This window comes from Salvia hispanica, chromosome 6 (genome assembly GCF_029641045.1).
Source record: "Salvia hispanica isolate PSC_SH4W2 chromosome 6, Shi_PSC_v1, whole genome shotgun sequence".
NCBI classification, from domain to species: Eukaryota; Viridiplantae; Streptophyta; class Magnoliopsida; order Lamiales; family Lamiaceae; genus Salvia; species Salvia hispanica.
Window position 1 is genome coordinate 43,668,744 of NC_142697.1, and position 17,891 is coordinate 43,686,634.

A 17,891-nucleotide genomic window follows, 5' to 3' on the forward strand; every position below is an offset into this window, starting at 1 on the left:
AAATGTAAGATATTTAGAAAAAATAAAAGAATTGAGTAGAGAATTCTAAAATAGGAAGCGGATGCCTATAAACATCAGAGATGTAATATTTGGTATAACTTAAACTAAAATTTGAGAAATAAAGTGTTCCTTAGTTTTCTCACAGCACCATCTCCTAAATCATTTCCTATATATTCCACATATTCCCTGGGGAGGTGGCTTGAGTTCCGCCATGTAAATGAAAGAAAGGTTATGAAACACAATTCACGTCGGAGTAAGGGAGTGGCATTGGGAAGGACGTGACGTCAAGAATCAGGTGTGAGGTGGGGAATCACGGGAGGTGGATTGGGTTCCGCCATTTAAATGGAAGAAAAGGTCATGGTTACACATGAGAATAATGTATAATTAAGTAAAATCTCATTTTGTGTTTTATGTTTAAAAAAAGTTAGAATACTAGAAATTACATAGGTGATATTCACGCTGCAATAACGAACTAACCGCCTTCGCCACTGGATAAATTGAGTTATTTACTTGAAATATCTTAGATACAAAAATGGCGGGTTGATTCCACTCCGCCTCTTCCTCCTGCTTCCTCACCGGAAATCTGTGACATCTTCAAGGATGTGGACAACTTCTTCCCTCCGTCGGTTCGCTTCGAAGGAGACGACGACGACCATACACACTTCATGATGTGGAAGAAGATCCTGCCCATGGAGTTCAAGATTTCCCTCAGTTCTGCACTAAGCCGTGATCAAGAATATGATGGGATTAGTTTCCAAGTGCAGTTCCTAGTCTATGAGAGAAACATGATGCTGTGAATGTTTATTGTAGGTGCGGATATTAAGAGTGTCGTTTCCTGTTAGAGCTCTACAAAAAGCTTGTTTCGCCTATTGCTGGGAAAAAGTCGCCTCTGTGATGGTTGGAAAGTGTTTCTAAATTCACAAACTGGAGCTACATCTATGTTCCAAATTTAGTGCAATGTTTGTTGAGTAATTGAATAGCTTTTTTATATTGTTTTTATGTAAACAAGAGGGACTGCACTTTCATGTGATTCAGTCGTTTCCCGTGTTGTGATTCAGTCGCAGATATTTTTGATTGACTTACATATACTCCCTGTTCATGGACCGGATGTAATACTCGGATTGGCTTGGCTGAAATCGTTGAGGCGGGTGACGAGTGATTTTGTAGACGGAACTTTGGAGTTTATACGCGATGGGATTCCGATACGCTTGAAGATAGCTGCTCCGGTTGTCCAGCCGGCCTCTCTCAAGGTGGTTGCGCGGTTGCTGACTTTGAAGGGAGCGGCGGAGTTATTTGAGATGGTCACGGTGGCCGGAGTGGATGACCTCAACCCCACGGTTGATCCACCCCAATTTTCTGATGATCTGGATCCCATGATTTTAGCAGTGTTGCGTTCGCATGAAGCAGTTTTTCGAACCCCAACGGGTGTGCCGCCGCCTCGTCCCTTTGATCACCGCATTCATTTGCTGCCAAACTCCAAACCGGTCAATGTGCGTCCTTATAGATATCCCTACTTCCAGAAGAATGAAATTGAGAAGCATGTTAAGGAGATGTTAGCCTCGGGGGTTATCCGGCCGAGTCATAGTTCATTCTCCTCGCCAGTGTTACTCATCCGAAAAAAGGATGGATCCTTTCGGTTCTGCATTGACTACAGGGCCTTGAATACTACCACGGTGCCGGATCACTTCCCTATCCCGACTTCGGATGAACTGTTTGATGAGTTGGGAGCAGCCCGTTTTTTCACCAAGCTGGACCTACGCTCCGGGTACCATCAGATTCGGATGCATGCGGATGACGTTTTCAAAACAGCCTTTCGAACTCACGATGGCCATTTCGAGTTCTTGGTCATGCCGTTTGGCTTAACTAACGCCCCTTCGACGTTCCAATCTGCCATGAACACTATCTTTCGGCCGTTGCTGCGTCTCTTTGTTATCGTCTTTTTTGACGATATTCTGGTCTACAGCCCCACCTTGGAGTCCCATGTTCGCCATTTACACGAGGTACTCATGATTTTGAAGGCTAACTTCTTTTTTGTTAAATTGTCCAAGTGTACTTTTTGCAGCACGAAGGTAGAGTACTTGGGACATCTGATATCCGCGGGCCAGCTGAAAGCCGACCCAGAGAAAATCGCGGCTATGGTTGCGTGGCCCGCCCCGTCGTCCGTCAAACAATTACGCGGATTTTTGGGCCTCACTGGATATTATAGGCGTTTTGTGGCAAACTATGCTACAATTGCAGGGCCACTGACCGAGCTCCTTAAGAAAGACGCTTTTACTTGGTCTGCCACTGCAGAAGACAGTTTTCAGGCGCTTAAGACCGCGATGACGTCAGCACCGGTGCTCAGATTGCCGGATTTTTCTAAAGTATTTTGTATAGAGACGGATGCTTCAGATTTTGGTGTAGGTGCGGTGCTCCTTCAAGAGGGTCACCCTTTGGCCTATTTCAGCAGAAAATTGGGTCCCCGCCGGCGAGTGTCGTCGACGTACCATAAGGAGCTGTATGCGATAGTGGAGGCGGTGCAGAAATGGCGCCAGTACTTGCTGGGGCGAGAATTCGTGATTCGAAGTGATCAGCGGAGTTTAAAAGAATTATTGCAGCAGATTATCCAAACCCCGGATCAACAATTCTATGCTAGAAAGCTGATGGGTTATAAGTTTCGTATCGAGTATAAGACCGGGGCATCCAATAGAGTTGCGGATGCGTTGTCACGACGAGATATGGTGCCGGGCGATGGCGAGGCTGACCGCGAACTCACGGAGGCAGCGCTGCGAGCGCTAGTGGCACATCCAGTGCCAGACCTTTTGGAGAGGTTGCGCGCGGAGACGAACACGCTGGACGAGCTGCTCGCCGTGCGGGCACTGATCGCAGAGGGTAAGGCAGAGGCGGGTTGGTCTTTTGTCGGGGGTTTGCTCTATCGGGGTCGCCGAATCTACGTGGCTGAGTTGTCTGCGGTTAAATTACCACTGCTCCATGAACACCATTCGACACCTCAAGCTGGGCATCCGGGCGTGGAGAGGACGTTTAGGCGGCTGGCCGCTCAATTTTATTGGAAGAATATGCGTCGAGATGTGAAGAAGTATGTGCAGGCGTGCGTGGAGTGTCAGACGACTAAGTATTCGACGCAGAAGCCAGCGGGGTTACTGCAGCCGCTACCCGTTCCTTCGCAGGTTTGGGAAGACGTATCAATGGATTTTGTGACGAACCTCCCTCAGTCCCGGGGTTTCACTACAATCATGGTGGTGGTTGATAGATTGTCCAAATATGCGCACTTTGCGCTGTTGCCGCCGCATTTCAACGTCTTGAGGGTGGCGAACCTTTTCATCGAAACGGTGGTCAAGCACCATGGATTTCCCAAGACATTGGTCTCGGATAGGGACTCGGTTTTCTTGAACGATGTATGGGAAGAAATGCTACGTTTAAGTGGGACTAAATTGCACTTTACTACCGCGTATCACCCGCAATCCGACGGGCAGACAGAGGTCCGGAATCGGGGGTTGGAGCAGTACTTGAGGGCGTTTGTCGCAGATAAACCGAATAAGTGGGTCAATTTCTTGCCGTGGGCAGAGTTGTCACTAAATTGCTTCTTCCATGAGGGTCTAGGGACATCTCCATTCAAAGCACTGTATGGGCGCGATCCCCCTCCGTTGGTGGCCTCGGAGCCGTCACGGTCCACCCCCTCAGATGTGGCGTCTCTAATTCGTCAGCGGGGTGAGTTAATTGTTGCGTTGCGCGATAATTTGGAGAGGGCGCAGCAACGGATGCGGGCCGCGGCGAATAAGCATCGTAGGCATGTGGAGTTTGTAGTAGGGGACAAAGTGTTGCTGAAGTTACAGCAGTATAGGCAGTATTCAGTCGCCAAGCCGCTGTCTTCGAAGTTAGCACGCAGGTTTTTTGGGCCGTTTGAAGTGCTCGAGCGCATTGGACAAGTGGCGTATCGCCTTCATTTACCAGATGGCAGCCGGGTGCATAATGTTTTTCATGTGAGCTTGCTTCGCCCCTTTGTGCAGGGTGTGTCGCCGGACGCAGTAGCTTTGCCGCCTCTGTTTGCGAGGGGCAGACCGGTTGCGAGGCCCCTAAAGTGGGTGTCCATTCGCACGGTGTGGCAGAATGGGGCGCCGTTGGAGGAGGCATTGATTCAGTGGGATGATGATGGGGGGGCGACACCGACGTGGGAACCGCTTGCAATGGTACGCCGACGTTTTCCGGACATGATCCTTGAGGACAAGGATGTGGCTAACCCGGGGGGAGTTGATACAGGTGCGACGTCGGTACAGCACGAGGTTCAACTTACGGGGCAGGAGGAAGAGGGGTCGGAGGAGCCGAACTGTGAAACGGTGGAGCGAGGGAGGCCCTCACCAAGAGAGACGAAGAAGCAGGGGAAGCCGAGGAGGAGGACAAGACCACCCGTTCGATTTGGCGACTACGTCTCCAAATAGAGCGTGGGAATTTATAGAATCGTTTTATTATTATTACTAGACTTATGTTTTGTTTTATTATGGGCTCTGTTATTTTTTTATTATTATTTCATGAACAATTGGGTCGAGCAATTTATAAGCTCCGTTCCGGGTTTTCTTTGTTGGTTCTTTCCCGGGCCGTAAAGTCGAACCAACCCTAGGGTCCTTAGAATATAAATAGGCACTGAATTCATCAATAAAGCAGACAAGAATTACGCCTACTTCCTTCTCTCTATTTCTCTCTGTTTTTCAACCCTAAGCGGTCGTCGGGATTCCGCCTCCCGGGACTTCTCTCTTCTCAGTCTACGTTGAGAGGAAGACTCTTAACAGCTTGTAAAATTATTCGCAGGCTCAAGCTCAATCTAAATCTTAGTTTTTGATAGGTGAGCTGGGCTCAACACACATCTAACGAGCTCAGTTCAAAGCTCGGTTAGTCACTCAACTCATAATATGTTCGATTGCAGATCATACATATAATGTTTGAATGACCGTAGTTATTTCCATGAGAAACTTATTAAAAATAAAAGAAGATTATTCTATTAGTAGTCGAAAAAATGTGTAATTTTGATACTAGCCTTCATTTAGTTTAGATATATTAGAGTTTTTTCATATATTTGTTTTTTTTGTTTTTTTTTATACTAGAATACCTACTTAATGAACAAGAAAAAAAGATGCGCAAAACTCTAATATATCTAAACTAAATGAAGGATCGTATCAAATTTACATCAATTTCATCCTTACTTACGTTATCATAAAAATGTCACATAACTTTATTTTAGCAAAAAAAAAAAATCATTATAGTTTGGTCCACAGCAAAATGAAATAAAGGACATGGGACCACTCCTCATAGGGGTGGATATTCCAAAACAATATAAATAAACGTTGAAGTAAAGTTTGCTACCTCAACATTGCTACTTCTCCTACGTCACTAATGGCACCGGAAAATTCTCATCCGATGGAATTGATTAATGGCGACGGAGATTTCAACGAGTCGGGTTTCGAGGAATTTATCCAAGGCACTGCTGCCTCTATTCCGGTCATTGCCATCGTCGGCCCACAGTCCAGTGGTATATTTTTGCCCTAATTACGATATTAGATTGATCGATATTTATAGTATAATTAAACTGCCAACACGAAAGCACGCACTCTCGTGCATTAAAAAGTAGAACTATACTTATTTTGGTGCAGGAAAGAGTACCTTGTTGAATCATCTATTCTGTACGGATTTTAGGGCAATGAATGCACAAACTGGAAGGTTAGTTTGCTCGTCTACTTTTTGTTATTATATTAATTACTATAAATATTTATTTATTCATAGTATATAAAAATATTTTTTGTAGGAGCAAGACAACGAATGGGATATGGATGGCAAAGACTCCTCATATAGAACCGTTGACTGTGGTGCTAGATTTGGAGGGTACAGATGGTAAAGAGAAGGGAGAGGTTGGTATAATTATTTATTCATTAATCTTTCTACACTATCTTACTTTAATAGATTAAGCTATTGAATTTATTATTTATGATTATTTCAGGACGATACAACATTTGAGAAGCAAAGCGCCTTGTTTGCAATAGCAATTGCTAACACTGTCATCATAAACATGTACGACCGGTTTAATTAATTTCAATTTAATTTTGATAGGGTTGTATTACAATAATAACTACCATACAACCTTTGGCTAGATGTGGCAAATTAAAATGCCCCTCCTCACCCTCAAATTATTCACTAAATGCTCCTTAATAAATTCTTAAAATTATCCTAGCTAGTGGGGTACTATATATTTTTGCCCCTTCCTATATGATTTCTTAGCTACGTCTTTGGTAGGACTGATAACTTATCGAAGGATGAAATTCTATGAACAAAAATGACATTTTCGTTCATACAATTCCATCCTTAGATGAGTTATCAACCCTACCAAAATATGCTAACTACAGCCAACTCTAATCTCTATATATAGGTGGTGGAGTGATGTTGGCCGCGAGCATGCTGCGAATAGGCCTCTTTTAAAGACCATTTTCGAGGTACATAAAATGTTTTTAATTTTAGTAGTACTATGTGATTCAGTATGTGATAATCGAAATGCAAGATTAATTACTTAGTTTGCCACTTACTAATATATAATGAATATTAATCTTGTTGTAAACTTGGATATATAGGCTATGCTATCCTTGTTTAATCCTCAGAAAACAACTATTCATTTTGTGGTACGCGACGGCAACAGCAAGACAGGGGTATGCTTAATTAATCGGAGGAATTAAAATTAATTTCATATATGTATGTAGTTATTAGTTTTCTTTAAATCTGATTTTTTGCTTTCATTATTTATGTAGACCCCCTCAGAAATATTGGAGCGTAATTTGAAGGAGGATATCGAGAAGGTAAATAAATACTCCTATATTACTAGGAATTAGGATTTATGAATTTAAAAAGACAATGTTTTTGCACTTTAAATACATAGATGTACAGACCCCTTTTTTTGAAGAAAAAAAAAACATAATCTGTTTTTAACGTAATTGTAATTGTGATTGAAATTGTTTTATTTCATTTATCTAATGGCTTCTCCCTTTTTCTGGTCGTCTCCGCAGATTTGGGAAGCGGTTCCCAAGCCTCCGGGCAACGAGGGCACTCTACTCACTGAGATCTTCAATGTAACAATTACTGAAGAAAACACACACACACACACACATCTCTTATTCACGGAGTTTGTGCACGTTTAATTCATGTTTAATTAATTTTATATATGAAATATAGTAAATTAATACTAATTAATTTTCTTTCTTGTCTGTTTATCATTCATGTTTGGACTTGAAGGTGGAGGTTACCGTGTTGTCCCATTATGAGTACATGAGAGATAAGTTTGATGAAGAGGTTTTATTATGACTAGTTAACTTTATTCCTTCAATTATTCACTAATATACACATTAATTAGGAGTAATTAAATCGATCCCATTGCAGGTGGCCCAACTCAAAAAGAAATTAATTGCACATGCCGAACATGATAATCTTGATCTCTCTACATCAAAAATTTCTTTGAGCAGTGCCAAAAAAATATGGGATGACATCAAAAAACATAAAGACTTCAAAGTTCCACCTTTTAGGGTTCGTCATATAATTAAGCTTAATTAATTTATAGTAATTCTGTGTGTTTTTGAAATGGTCATGCATAATACAACTATCTTTTCAGCTAATGTTTGCCACAACGCGATGTGATGAGATTGCCATGGACAAGTTGAGGCTCTTTCAGTCTAACCAGGTTATATTTCAATTTGCTTCTTAATAAATAGTAAGAACAAAAGTACCATTTATGTATTTCATTTCTAGTTCTTAAAAAAAAAGAGCCATAAAATCAAAATTTGCTTTTTTTTTAAGAACTAGAAATGAAATACATAAAGGGTACTTTTGTTCTTACAATTTTATAGCAAATTTTGATTTTATGGCTTTTTTTTTAAGAACTAGAAATGAAATACATAAAGGGTACTTTTGTCCTTACAATTTTAAATCTAGAAAACTAATTTGTGTATCAAACAACATCACAACACCACGTCCAGCTAAGTATCAACGGGGTTAGGGCTGTGGTAGTCAAACCTCCACGGTGTTTATGGGGAAACTATTTGATGAAGGGATGAACACTGATGCCACAGCAGAATTAGAGACAAAAGGTGATGATTCTCCACCAATTAGTGTCAGAATTCGAGAATTGGCAAGCTATATGGAGGATGTATCCAAATCAACTCCACAGGGCCGCATTGAGATAGCCCCCCAGAGCCCAGGGCAATGGAGCCCAGCAGCAGTGCACAGGGCCGCAGTGAGATAGCCCAAGAGTCTTCGGCAATGGAGCCCAACAGTGCAGAGGGACTACGGGCTAGACTAAATACACGATGAAAAATATATTTATGCTAGTTTTCATTTTTGTTTATCTTACTGATCATTATATTTTTGTGATGTAGAATTATATTGTACACGAATACATTCACTTTTTGAATCATGGCAGCAAGTAAGTTATCACTATTTTGTATATGTCCATTATCATGCACTCCTATTTGCGATAATAAGTGATTCTTTTTTTTATTGTTTCTTATTTGCATGGAAGAATTAATGAAGTTGAAGATATTTTAAATTTCGTACGTTTCAAACTAATGAGCACATTACCAAACACTAGATTGTTCTAATCTAATACATTTGTTAATACAGGGTATTGGAGAAAAAATAGCTGCAGATATTGTGGAAATGCGTGAAGAATCATCTGCACCACTACAGCTCGATGATTTGGAAGATAGCGGCTATACAAAAACCCAGGTTGATAGAATTTTCATCATGTTTCTTTCCATTATTGTGAAAATTATAGTTATCTCATTTTCTTTATTTGAATATGCAGATACGAGGCATGATGAAACGACTTGTTGAAGGTCTCTTCTAGCAAAGTCTGTTCTGATTCATTCGTTGAGTTTTGAACCTTCTCGTCATATCTTGGCACACCCTCATTTTTCTGCTTCTTGGGTTATACAAAAGGTGAATCGAGTCAGCATCCTCAGAAGTATATACATTGTCTTGATCAGAGCGAGGATCGACGTGTTGCTGCCATTTGGGCCTCTAGCTATATGTTTACATTATTTTACAAAAATGCATGTAAGTAAACAGTCATCATACCCATAGGGATAGTGCTGAAAATTCATTGATAGAGTGTATTTTGTGGTTTTGATGTATATCTGTTAAGTATTGTAGGGATTGGTCTTCTTCTTCAGCTTAACTGGCATTATACCTTTGGCAGAGCGCCTTGGTTATGCTACCGAGTGAGTATTTGTCTCCAAAATTCGTCGTTAGTTGTAATTTTTGGTTTCTGAATGAAAAACTGATGTGCTCTACTTTTTGTGCTAGGCACTTGCGTGTTATACAGGTCCAACTGGTACGATCCCTTTTTTGCAAATTTTCAAAGGGTTCCTCAGTTGCTTATGAAAGGATCATATGAATGTATTTTTCATATCTGAATAACTACCAGTAGCTCCATTTAGGAATGGTTCCCCGTTCCCCATTCGTGGATGCCAGTTATCTTGGGAAATTGATGAACGGGCTTCATGGATACTCAGAGTGATATCTGATTAGAGGTGGTATAGTAGTGTTTGTGAATGCGTCCTCAATATTTGACGAAAGTTTGAATGTAAGATAGTGCTCGATATCATAGTTTCCTTGAAAATGAACGAAGCCCAAAATCTTTTACTTTCTTCTGTTCGTCAATTTCCAGACTTCAATATGCCTCTCAATCACCTTTATCAGTGTGCTGATTCTGCTGACATATGTAGACTATCCGATCCAAATTTTTAATGCTTTGCATTGTTTAATCTACAGTTGGTGGCCTTCTAAATGCTACGTTTGGCAATGCTACTGAGATGATAATTTCAATTTATGCATTACAAAACGGAATGATAAGGGTTGTTCAGCAATCTTTACTGGGTTCCATCTTGTCGAATATGCTCTTGGTACTCGGTTGCGCCTTCTTCTGCAGTGGGCTCGTTCATCACCACAAAGTCCAGGTTTTCAATAAGGTGGTGATCAAATTGGATGGAGTTTTGTTTTGGTTTTAAGTTAAAAAGGGGCATTCTAGCCCGAATAAAAACTAACGCGTGTTGGGATTTTCAGGCCACTGCGCTTGTGAATTCAGGGTTACTGTTAATGGCGGTTATGTGCATATTGTTCCCGGCTGTTCTACAATTCACTCATACAGAAGCGCACAAGGGAAAGTCTGAGATGACTCTTTCACGAGTCACCAGCTGTGTTATGTTGATTGCTTATGCCGTTATGCGAGCTACCTTTTCTTTCAGCTCAAGAGTCAGAGTAATTTGTATAGTTCTCTTGATGAGGTTCGTATTTAGCTTCTAACTTGAGTAACGTGTGGGCGTTCATTCACACACACATCCTGCACGGAGCACATTCAACGAATCTACGTGTATCTGCATTTTAAGCACTATTTGATTGCTATTTTGCTTGGTGTTTATGTAGGTTAGGGATAATGACAAAGCTGATGATGATGAAGTCCCTGAGATTAATCCGTGGGAAGCAATCGGGTGGCTTGCTATGTTGACTCTTTGGATATCCCTTCTATCTGGATATCTTGTTGACGCAATACAGGTATCAAGATACACAACACTTTCTAATTTGAGAAAATAAAAAATATGATGGCAGCTTTGACATTTCTTCAGGGAGCATCCGATTCAATGAACATGCCTGTCGCCTTTATTAGTGTTATTTTGCTGCCGATCGTTGGGAACGCTGCAGAACACGCTAGTGCTATCATGTTCGCGATGAAGGACAAGCTTGTGAGTGTTGGAATATCGTGGCATCTTTTTTTTTTTTTTTTTCCTAACATTTTGTACCTTTCATTCTTTTGACTGTTCTGTTTCCAGGACATAACTATCGGAGTAGCAATTGGGTCGTCTACTCAGATTTCAATGTTTGTAGTAAGCCTTTATAAAACTTATGATTCTACATTGAGGTTAAATCTGTTAAGCAAACTTATGATATTTGAATTTATCGTATTTCCAGATTCCGTTTTGTGTAATTGTCGGTTGGATTATGGGACAGCCTATGGATTTGAACTTTCAACTCTTCGAGACTGCTACACCATTCATCACAGTATTAGTGGTGGCGTTTATGCTTCAGGTTTGTCTCTCTACAACGCCCCAGCATGTAACAGTCAATTGAATTCATTCGGAGAAAGATATATGTGAAAATCTTTATTCTTGCTGCTTCTGTCGATGCAGGAAGGCCAATCAAACTATTTCAAAGGTTTGATGCTTATTTTGTGCTATATCATCGTTGCTGCCAGTTTCTCTGTGCACATTGATCCAACAAAGGGTTAATAGTCCTGATTAACTTTTTTATGAGTTTCGCCTATGTTTTTTATTGTTCATGTATTCTTAGATTTATAAGTCACTTTCATGAATAAATGTAGTCTGTGAAGCGGTTAGCATATCTCATGATACTTGATTATGATGTACTATTAGAGGGCCTTTACCTAGAGTGACAGGATCGATTGGGATTGTGTATCTGAAGGATGAGATGGTTAAACGAGCTCAAAAATTAATTAGATCCATTAAAATCTATAAGTAAACAATGAATTACTAGCTTGGATTATTTTTACCTGTCCCTTCTATCACTCAAACAAAAAGATAGGTAGTTATAAAGACAGATAATAGCTCTTGGAGTAGATTTTAGAAGGAAAATGCATATTTAGGTTCCCTCGATTTCAAACTTTTTAGAATTACTTTTTGGAGTTGAGTACACTTTTGTTGTTAATAACTGAGTTCATGTACTATCTCATTGACAAACTCATATTTTAGCCTTGTTTTATGGGTGATTAAAGAGTGCTTTTGATGATTTAAGATGTTAAATACAAGTTTTTCACCTTATATACACTAATTAGGTGAGTTGATGGGTTTGTCGTAGTTTTGTGATGAAAACAGGTTGAAACGAGCCGAAGCTGAAATTCGAGGAGTTCTCCAGAAGGAAAACCCGACCGGGTGTTTTCCATCTCTCGGAACACCCGGTCGGGTGTTTTGAAGAAGCATTGTGGACTCCAGGAGGAAAACCCGACCGGGTGTTTTCCATCTCTCGGAAAACCCGGTCGGGTGTTTTGCAAAACAACGGGCTTCGGGAAGAAAACCCGGTCGGGTGTTTTGTTACCTACAAATCACCCGATCGGGTGTTTTGCTAATTGCCCTGATTTTCACTCCAAGTATAAAAGGGGTTCGAACTCAATTTAGAACCCTAACTCTCCCCACGCCCAGAAACAGTTTTTCCACCTTTGAGAGCAGATTGAAGAGACAAAGAGTCCGATTCATTAACAAGTTTGAAGACGAAGACAATTTGCCATTCAATTCACCCTTGGGAGTACTTTTATTAGTTTACTATGTTCAATTCTCTTTCCATGGATTCTTCTTGTGGATTTGTATTGAATATGAGTAGCTAAATCTTTCGTAGAGTTTTGGTGAAGACTACAATGAACGCTTTCGATTAATTCAAGGACTTTTGATTACCTTTGCTCTTGTGATTTCTTTGTTTCGTTCTTGTACCTTTTCAACTCAATTGCTTAGCTACCAATTGAGTTTGTTGACCTAGTTTGAGTAATCGAGAGATACCTAATTAGGATTGATAAAAGAATGAACAACACCTAGATAATTTGCATTCGAGAGAAGGAATTCTAGAGAGAGGGCTTTAGCCTTTTGTTTTAAGGAGTTAATTGTTGAGTATTAGAAGGAGACTTCAATATTAATGATTAATCAACTGATTAAGTGCACTCGAGAGAGGGCTTAGTCTAGACTAGCGGCTTTCCTAGTAATCCTAGAGACTTTAATTGGGTAATCGAAGTTGTTGATTTGTTCGCATCGTGTTCGTTGTAGTTGGATCCAAGGCTCTACCGTGTTCTCTTATTTGGAACTTTTCTTGGTTGTGCGCTCTTAGCTTGTTTATGTTTATTTGTTTCTCAAAATCAAAACCAACTCTCCGGATTTTCTAGTTCGTGTTCTAAATTGCTTCGTAGTACTCAAACCGGCACTTAGTCTCTGTGGATACGATACTCTTGACTTGTCTATACTACGATAGCCCCGTACACTTGCGGGTATTTCTCGTGTTAAAATAAGTTGAGTCACTCATCTATGGAAAAATTAGGCCATTTTGTAAAAATTTGAGTTCTTGTAATTTCAATTGTTTTGGTTAAAGTTAGGCTCTTTATGCTACAAAAGAGTACTATAGTTAAGTTATTTCAAACCAAATATTAAGTGCTTGGATTGAAACAAAGCCAGCGAAAGGTGAGCTGACATTGAAAAGAGTCTTGAAAGAATGATACGTAAATATGCTCTGCTCCATGTCCGTATGAACTATTTCTATTAGCATGAACGACACTGTAGTCTTTTGAGCATAAACGCGGCGAGCTAACTTCCCAAAACTCATTGTTTTTATTGTGTGCGGTGATGCAGAGGATGATTGAGTTGAGGGAGTGGTGAAGCTTGTGATTCTTGAGAAGATTCCGAGTCCTTGTAAGAATACACACAGCAGCGGTAACCTTTTGTTCGTTGGTGAGACTAATTTTTCGCTTGTGAAGGAGCAGTCGAGCAGCAGGTAAAACCTATACATCCACTGGCTCTGCACTCATATGTTGTACTTTGATACTTTTGTCACGTTTGCTCGTGCGAAAATCGTGGCCCTTTCGACTAAATTTTTGGCCCTTTGTAGCTATACAGGTTGTAATCTTAGTGATTTAGTATCTTTACATTTTTCTTTTTCTCTTTCTTTATCGTATTTTATTTTTTTAATTTTTAAAGAATCTTTTATCATAAGAACATAAATTCCTATCTTGGTATTACTAACTTATCAACACACCCTAAATGTTCTCCATGTAGTTGCTTTCATGGGTTTAATCATTTTAATAAATTCCTTTACTTTCAGAAAGAATTCAAAATAAATAAAATTGTTTAATTTCATAATCTTTATAATATTGTTTCGATTTAATAAAAAAAATTCTTTTATTTTTGGTCTGATTTCTAAAATAAAACTCTTTATTTGAGGAAACAAACCACAATTCTCAACTAATTCTTACTTAACGCATCTCCCCCTCGAACAGAGTTAAATCACACATCATCAATATACCAATATTAAAAAAAATTGTTGTTATCTACTATTAGAGTATTTCAATAATGAATTACAAATCACTTTAAAAATAGATTTCAAATATACAAACTTAAGATTTTCTCTTAAGTTACTATAAATTAAAATTACAATTAATATAAGAGCAATGATAAACAACCAAATTTTGTACAACCAAAAAAAGATTATATTAGTAATTTTGATGTATTAATTAAATGTTAAAATAATAGATATGTTAGTTAACAAATTAAAACCAATTTATTAGTCTTTGGCCTCATTTTCAATTTTTTATTTTTATATTTGAATTATTTTTCTATTATTTTTTAAATTTGTATTAAAGTATGTATTAATTATATTTTATGGTTCAAAAATTTTTTAAAAATTATACACAAATACCATAATATTATGCACATTCTCTATACTATATATATGTCTATACTTTTTAATTAAATGCATAAATAAATTACTTTTGTACTTAAATAAATCAATTTTTGGTTGTACAAAATTTGGTTGCATAGACTTATTGTTAATGAGCATGCTTTGCAAGAGTTAAAAGTCAAAACAGTCGTCATCTTCCAAAAAATTACAGCAATGTACAGAGACTCTTAAACAAAGATTAAACACAATATTCCACTTATTAGCCCAATAAAAGGCCATATCCTAATTTTAAAAAGCAAAGCTTTTAAATTAGGATTTGTAGAAAAAAACTCTTTTATCCATCAGACCATCAGTCAAAAGCTTTGTTAGAAAGAGAAGCTCTCCTATCCTTGCCCTCTCTCTAGAATAACCGACGCCGATTCACCTTGCCATCTCAACCGGTCTCAACCGGTCGCCGACATCTTTCTGATCATTTTTCTTCTTTTCAAATATTTCTAAACTTCTCTGATTTCACCAGATCTCTCTCTGAGTCAAATATTAAAGGAACAAACGCCGCTGTGTATATTTTGGCAGTGCAACTGCTGCAATCCAAAGTACAATCTCCGCAATAAGATACTCGTATTAAACAGAAGAAATGTTCAATAGTCTAATAGATACTGAGCCAAAAGAAAAGGCCACACAATAAGAAGCAAAAGTAATACAAAAAAATAATCCAACTAAAAATATAAAACAACAAAAAAGGAAATGACAAAGAAAAGAAAAGAATGACAAAGAAAAGAACAATAGATGAACAACAAACAATAAATGGTTTAAAGATAAGAAAGTTGAGCAAACCTTTTAAGACAATAAATTCAGCAGCAATATATACCAAAAAAAGAGATCAGTAGATCACAATAAACAAAAAGATGGTTTAGAGAGAAGAGAGCTGACCTCTTATGGCAATAAATTGACCTGTAATATCTGCAAAAATAAAAATATACAGCATAAAAACACCGAAAGATTTAGAGAGAAGGAAATAGGCGCCAGAAAAAAGATGATATAGAGAGAAGAAAAGAATGCTGGTGAATGAAACTATGTAGTATTTGCAAGTGCTTTATATAGACCACTTGGGGATTATTTTCAGTAGTCAAAAATCATTTTAGCTTTTTTTCCCTGCAAAAATTGATTTTGGCTCTCAAAAAAACCTTGCATTAGGATGTCAATCCGAGAATTCCCACAAAGCTCAAGAGAGAGTTTCTTTGGCTAATCAACTTTGCTTTTGAGAGTTCATGCCATTAGCTGCTGGATTAACAATTCTTGGAGGTTATTGTATTAACCATTGATTTGAAGTATGTAGTTTTCAAATTAAAAAAATAAAATAAAAAAACCTCTTCAGCCAATCTGGCGGAAACTCTTGTGGTTTTCCCCACAAAAAAACTTTGCTTTTAAGGTAGTATAGACATCGCTTTTGTTTACCCCAAATTTGTAACTTGCTCAATCACACACACTTTTTCTCCAGTCTCCGTGTCTGTGCTTGTACACCTGTTTTCATTAATAGTTCAATTCTAAATGTGATCTGGTCTAAACAAATTATTGCATGGCGTTAAGAGTGATATTACTCATGTACGAGAATGGTCCATTGCATGAATTTCAGTTTTGTCTTGGTTCAAGCCAAATTATCGAAAAAATTAATATCTCAAAAATAGTTTCATTGAGGTAGTGGAAGAGAAAGAAAAATGTTGACAAAATAGGAGAAAGAAAGATAAAAAATGAGTAATGAATGGAAATAACTTTCCAATTTTAATATGAGACTAGTTTCGGTAGATGGATGAAAAATAGGAAAGTGAGACTATAAATTGTGGGTGGATGGAGCATGAAATTTGATTAATTTTTATAATTCATATTTTGATTTTTTGTTTTTTTTCCACATAATTTTGATTTCAGTTCAACCTAAGGAACCAAGCATTTAAACTAAAGCGTTATTTTGGCATAGCAAAATCAAACCTGTCCCCTCCGCCAAAAAAAATTGAGGAAGAAGAAAACCTGCGATGAAGTGAGAATCTTTCAAGATGAGAAGGTGATTTGAATAGATGACGCCTGCGGAAATGGAGATTGATCATTGGGGTCCATTCAGTGAATTGGGGAAGAAGATGACCATATTAGGCAGATTTAGGGAAAGATAGAATGGGTTTATAGAAAACAATTACTCCCCCGTCCATAGTAATAGAGTCATTTTGTCATTTTAGTACGTTTCATAGTAATAGAGTCATGTCCCTTTTTTTTAGTAAAAGTCAACACATTTTTCCATATATACTTTACTCTCTTTTACTTTTCTCTCTTTTCATCCCTCTATCTTTTTTATTTTCCACTTTATTCTCTTTCTACTTAACTCACCTAACACAATTTTTCTTAATCTCCATGCTGAAAAGAAACGCTTTCATTACTATGGAACAGAAGGAGTATATTTCTACATTTTAAGGAGGGGGCGAATATGCAATTTTCAGCTCGATTCAAGGGAATGTTTAGGCTCTGTGAACGGAGAGCCTAAACTTAAGAAACCTAAATTAAGGGGTTGACTATCGTACTCTTTTTTAGTCAAACAAGTTACAACTATTAACTATTATTTCGACGAATATAGTGGATAATTATTTGGGCTATATATAGAAAATGTAGTTAACGTGAAACATATTGGTTAAGAAAGAGTCAAATGGTGATTCGTTAAGTTAGGTAGATTAGTTTTGGTTCAGAATATATATAAAGAATGGATGAGGTAAAAGGGTGGTGGATGTAATGAAATGGTGTTCGAAAAAGGCGGTGTAACATTGGTTGATTTCTCACTCTATTATTCTTGATCGAAACAAATCATGGTCACCCACTAGCCTTCCATTCCATGTCTTGTTCCTTGCCCGAATCTCAAGCTCCCCACCCCGAAATGAACACAACCTAAGAAACAACAGTAGAGAATAACGACGGAGAGATAATCCAATTTCGAGAATGCCCAACTGTTACCCATGGAATAAGGTTTCCAAAGCCTCCTGTAGTGATCAATTATCACGAGTAACGAGAAAGTTATGACCTTTTTAATATTCTAAATAAATTCAAAGGCAGCTGCCTTTATCCGTTTCTCAGAAAAACGACGGGGAGATAATCCAATTTTGAGAATGCCCAACTGTTACCTATGGAATAAGGTTTCCAAAGCCTCCTACAGTGGTCAATTATCACGAATAACGAAAAAATTATAATTTTTTTAATATTATAAATAAATCCAAAGGCAGCACCACTACATGAGCTGTGCCAAAAAAAAGGGTGGGGAGGGACACCGTGTGTTTCAAATTTTATATCTAAATTGTAAATAATGGAAAATTCTAGAAAAAGAAGAAAGCTTAAAGTTACGTTTACGTGTGACATTATTACATGGTATTGTGTACGCTTGTGTACGAAAT

At 38.3% G+C, this 17,891-nt stretch overlaps 3 long non-coding RNA genes and 1 pseudogene across 4 annotated transcripts; 3 read left to right on the forward strand and 1 right to left on the reverse strand.

Moving 5' to 3' along the window:
• Positions 1-5,641: 5,641 nt before the first annotated feature.
• LOC148923860 (uncharacterized) lies at positions 5,642-6,080 on the forward strand. The gene is made up of 3 exons (XR_016132432.1): positions 5,642-5,709; positions 5,795-5,897; positions 5,987-6,080. It is a non-coding gene; the product is annotated as an uncharacterized LOC148923860 (long non-coding RNA).
• Positions 6,081-6,784: 704 nt separating this feature from the next.
• On the forward strand, positions 6,785-7,321 carry LOC148923861 (uncharacterized). Its single transcript, XR_016132431.1, has 3 exons — positions 6,785-6,833; positions 7,041-7,103; positions 7,267-7,321. It is a non-coding gene; the product is annotated as an uncharacterized LOC148923861 (long non-coding RNA).
• A 732-nt stretch (positions 7,322-8,053) lies between these two features.
• LOC125206895 (vacuolar cation/proton exchanger 3-like) lies at positions 8,054-13,729 on the forward strand (annotated as a pseudogene). Its single transcript, XR_016132894.1, has 14 exons — positions 8,054-8,260; positions 8,647-8,751; positions 8,847-8,876; positions 8,965-9,081; positions 9,178-9,249; positions 9,331-9,358; positions 9,799-9,995; positions 10,090-10,310; positions 10,450-10,578; positions 10,650-10,766; positions 10,854-10,907; positions 10,993-11,109; positions 11,211-11,304; positions 13,425-13,729. The product of XR_016132894.1 is annotated as a vacuolar cation/proton exchanger 3-like (transcript).
• Positions 13,730-14,640: 911 nt separating this feature from the next.
• Positions 14,641-15,647, reverse strand: LOC148923862 (uncharacterized). Its single transcript, XR_016132629.1, has 2 exons — positions 15,400-15,647; positions 14,641-15,050 (listed from the first exon to the last, which is right to left on the reverse strand). It is a non-coding gene; the product is annotated as an uncharacterized LOC148923862 (long non-coding RNA).
• Positions 15,648-17,891: the final 2,244 nt, after the last annotated feature.